This window comes from Sorex fumeus, unplaced genomic scaffold, assembly GCF_029834395.1.
Source record: "Sorex fumeus unplaced genomic scaffold, SorFum_2.1 ptg000128l, whole genome shotgun sequence".
Lineage (NCBI taxonomy): Eukaryota > Metazoa > Chordata > Mammalia > Eulipotyphla > Soricidae > Sorex > Sorex fumeus.
The window spans coordinates 18,649,636-18,654,266 of record NW_026606185.1 but is presented as its reverse complement, the minus strand read 5'-3'; the positions used below and the strand labels follow the sequence as shown (position 1 = coordinate 18,654,266).

The following is a 4,631-nucleotide window of genomic DNA, read 5'->3' as shown; positions in this document are numbered from 1 at the left end:
AAAAGGGGCGGAAGAATCGAACTTGCAGCAGCCATGTTGGCTGCGTGCAAGGCAAACACCCTACCCGCTGTGCTATCACTGCAGCCTAGAAATGAATCCACTGAAAAAACTCAGGTATGTGGGTTTTATGATGGAAATATCCAGGATTTCAGGAAGTTGGGGATGGGCTACCTATCTCCATCTCCCTGTAATTTCAGAAGCCAGGCAGTGACACATACGCCCCAAAGCTGCCATCCAGTTAAAAACTGAACTCCTCTGTATCACCCCATTTAAAATTTTTGGACTTCCTGGAGCAACATCTCAAATGCTGATAATCCAGGAGCAGCACATCAGATTGGATAGGTATAATGTAGAAGGCATCCAATCTCAATTAACAAAAAAGATATTTTAATCTGTGGGCTGGAGCGATAGCACAGCGGGTAGGGCGTTTGCCTTACAAGCGGCCAACATGGCTGACCCGAGTTCGATTCCTCCGCCCCTCTCGGAGAGCCCGGCAAGCTACCGAGAGTATTCGATATGCCAGACACAGTAACAACAAAGTCTCCAATGGAGACGTTACTGGGCCCGCTCGAGCAAATCGACGATCAACGGGAGGGCCTTTTTAATCTGTAACAAATCTTAGTAATCTCTTATACAAGAACATAATGGCTCCATGTTAAGATACTGTAATCTTCACTCACTTTCTTCTAAAACAAGGTTTTTTTATCATTATTTTAGCAAACTACTATCGCTTCTCGGCCTTTTGGCTAAGATCAAGTGTAGTATAACAAGCAATATAAAATAAATTACTGAGGATCTTCTAAAATGGCAGACTTAAGGGGTGGTCTGGAAAATTGGAGACAATGGTGGAAGGAAGGTGTAATAGTGGTGGGATTGGTGTTGGGATATTGAATACCTGTAACAAGAGATTAAAGAACAACCTAGCAAACACCAGTGTTTATATAAAGTGTAAGGAGAAAATTAAATTTAAAACAGTTTTTTCCATCTTTTTTTTTACTCTTTCTCTTTTCTTTATTGGTTTGACAGTATTTTTATTTATTTATTTTTAAAGAACATTGTACACTGGAAATTATAAATAACTCATAAATGACTTGGTAACTTGTTACAGTGATTGCATAAAATAGGCTTTTAAAAAATCAAATACAAAAAGTACTTCTTGGGGCCAGAGATACAGTTCAGCAGAAACCACATGCCTTTGTAGATATGAAGTCCTGGATTTGACCCCCAGCGCTGCTCAAATAAACATAAAAACAAAATCTAACACAACTGCAGTGGTCACATAAACTACATAATTATACTTGCATTCCAACACTGAGCACAATACAGGAAGTGACATCTTACCAAGCACCTATCCTGATCCAAATGCCTTTTGGAATCCATGTTAAGCTTTCTTTTTCTACTGGGCTGTTTCATTGCCTCCTTAGCACCCCTTAGCAGTGATGTTCTGCAAAATAGGACCACATTAAGAAAGAGACTTTTACAACTTTAATAAAATTACAGCAGAAACAAAATACATGCTTTTAATTTCAATTTCTATGACTTATGTAATCTGATAGTTACGTGAGAACCTCATTGTTTATGTTTGATATTATGATAAAAATGTTAAAAGAGCTGAATTTTTACCTGATATAGGATTTGTATTTTCAAGAAAAGGTACATTATTTTATTTGGTCTTATAAAATGGAGAGGGCGGGTGTTCTTCAGCGATCTATCTAATCACTTAGGATTCACTGGTATTTGTCTATAAAGCTTCAATACTCACATTGTCTGCCTGTCCAAACAGTATCAGGGCAAAGATATTCTTGGTAAGAGGTCTTAATTATACAAGGCATTGCACAGCAATCTAAAACAATAAAAAAAGAAAAACTGTATCAATGCAATTCATCATGTTTTCTATATATTAATAAATGGGAATAGACATTCTTTGAAAAATTATTTGGCGCTTTTGCGTAAGAGAAAAACCAACCAGTAGTACCATATAATAACTATCAGAGCCGTAATTCAAATGGTCATTCCCCTTGATTAATTTTAACTATAGTTGATAGATAATATTTTAAAGTTTAGTAAGCCTCAATCGTCTATACACTACAGTGTTTTGGAATCATATATCCCATTTCCTCCTTGATATTTCCACCTGAAAAGTAATGCTAAATACTACAAACTTAACATATAAACACTTATTTTCTCCCTCACTGTCTCCTGCTTCTGTTCTTTTCAGTAATTTGCACAAATGATACAGCCCTCTACAGCTGTGCACACTCTACTACACAGGCCATGTCAATGCAGTAACCTGTCCTCGCTCCCTAACACAGGTGATTCCCACAGGAGGAACTGTATATACAGAGCTAGGATGGGTTATATCATACACAGGCATGCATCTCCAGGAAGAAAGTGCACCTTGTTCTAATTCACAGAAAGGGGCATTAGAGCTATTGGTGGCTAGGACTTTTCCTGAGCTAAAGTTTCTTTCTTCATATCACCCCACACACTGCCAAAAATTTTCGTTTCTTTTTAATCTATCAAATATTTTTTGAACTTGTCTTTCCCTGCCCACCCCCTGCATCCTATTATATCTGAGAACCCTCAAATTTAATGCTCCAGTCAGTTACATATATCATGGCTCTCTGGAATAACACTCGCCTGCTGGTCTCAGTTCCGAGTTTGTGCTGGTCCCTCAATCTCAGAATACTTTTATCTTATGCTTCCAACTACTATAGCTTCTTATCATTTGTGACTCAACTCAAGAAACAAAGACTCCATATCATTCAGAAAAATTTTCTTTTCTTACCTTTAGATCCTCCCAATCAACTGGCTATGTCTTACCTATAATTCACTTGCACTTATCTTTGCCACAGTTTTCAACAGTATAGCATCTGTGGAAGGCTATAAGCATCCTGATCATAAGGGTTAAAAATTATGAACCCATGAGCCAGATCGGTAGTGCAGCTGGTAAGGCATTTGCCTTGCAAACAGCCAACCAACGGTCCCCTTGAGGAGTTATCCCTGAGTGCAGTCAAGAATAAATCCTGAGGACCACCAGGTGTGGCACAAAACAAACAAAAATATGCATCTTTATTTTCCATTGTCTATAACACCAGGCCCATAGAGAACTATCAACATATATACTTGTCCAGAAGTGCATACGCACATCTCTGAATTATAGAGAAGGCTAAAAGCCTTTATGTTCAATAGTTTTGTGCCATCCATTACTTCTTCTACAATGTTATATAACTAGAATGAGCACAATTCTTAAATTTAAATTCTTTCTCTTTTTCCTTAATATACCCTTTTAAAAACACAAAACAAAACTACTTCTTAGATCCATTTGTTGCTTGTCAAGTGATATTTTATGTCCTTTAGAAAGGCATTTAACTACTAAATTCAATAACATTACATTCATTTTATAGGATGTAAATACAATTTATCATGCCTAGCTCCCAGTAATATTCTGAACATCTATGCAAATGAACAGCTTAGAGTTGATGCCTTCAGCAAAGTGTTATTGCACAAGACATAAGCACTGCAAGGCTGGCTTGCATTTCACAACTAATAATACCCCATGGCTTGTCAAACTGAAATCATCTGGCTAGTGAGGTTTTTTATTCTTGCCACAAAAATGATCTGTCTTATTAATCCATGGCAATTATCTCAATAACCCTGGTTGCTTGAAAATATTAATAAATTAGGGAAATTGTGTTCTTAAGACAAGTTTTACAAGAAGCATTAAAAGAGATCTTATAAAGGATAGAAGAAACTTTCCATCAGTAACATTGAGCAAGCACTCACTAATGGTGCATATGGTTGTCCTCTGCTAGATTAAGAATAAAAATATAAAGAAATTCATCGTCACAAGTTTATTTCTTGATTTATTTTTTTGATAATTCTATTTTTCATTCCTTTAAGGAACAACTACCATGAAATAAACTTGTTATATGACTGCCAAGGGGGCAGGTTTGAGGTAGGGGAGACCTACGACTATTGGTGGAGGGAAAGAGTGGTGGGATTGGTTTTGGAACACTGTCTGCCTAAAACAACTATTATGAACAACTTTGCAAATCACAGTGTCTCAATAAGCATTAATGAAAAATAATTCAAAGTCTCACACAATTAAAAAGTTTCAAATTTTAAGTTCATAGAAGAAAATGGAAAAAACAAAGGTAAAACATAACATTTTGCTGCCAGACAAAACCAGGATGAAACATAATATTCAATAAAGCAACACAAAGCTGATGAAGACAAACAGACAAATGTATAAATGGAAGGACACGTACAAAGACAAATATAGACAAATGGATAAATGGGTAGGAGAACAGAAAGACAAGGAGGAAGCTTTGTTTCATATTGTCCTTTTGGATGTGTCAAGTCACCTGTTCTAGCCAACCACACTGAACACTTTTTTCAACATAAAACTTTAACTTGATATTCTTGGAACCATATCAAAATACATGAGGAATTCTGAAGATTGTCTATGATACATGCCAACAGCCAGAGGGTCCCAAATGTCACATCTGTCACATGGAACTCCACTCAGTTTTTTGTGGGGGGAATCATAGAGCCAAGTAAAAATGTTGCCAGAATCTGAAATACATGAATGACACATCCTGAGGAGAGTGACCGCAGTGGGGCTGAGC

The 4,631-nt window shown here is 36.9% G+C and overlaps 1 pseudogene; it reads left to right on the top strand.

Moving 5' to 3' along the window:
- Positions 1-726: 726 nt before the first annotated feature.
- Positions 727-801, top strand: LOC130045620 (uncharacterized; annotated as a pseudogene).
- The last annotated feature ends 3,830 nt before the right edge of the window (positions 802-4,631 follow it).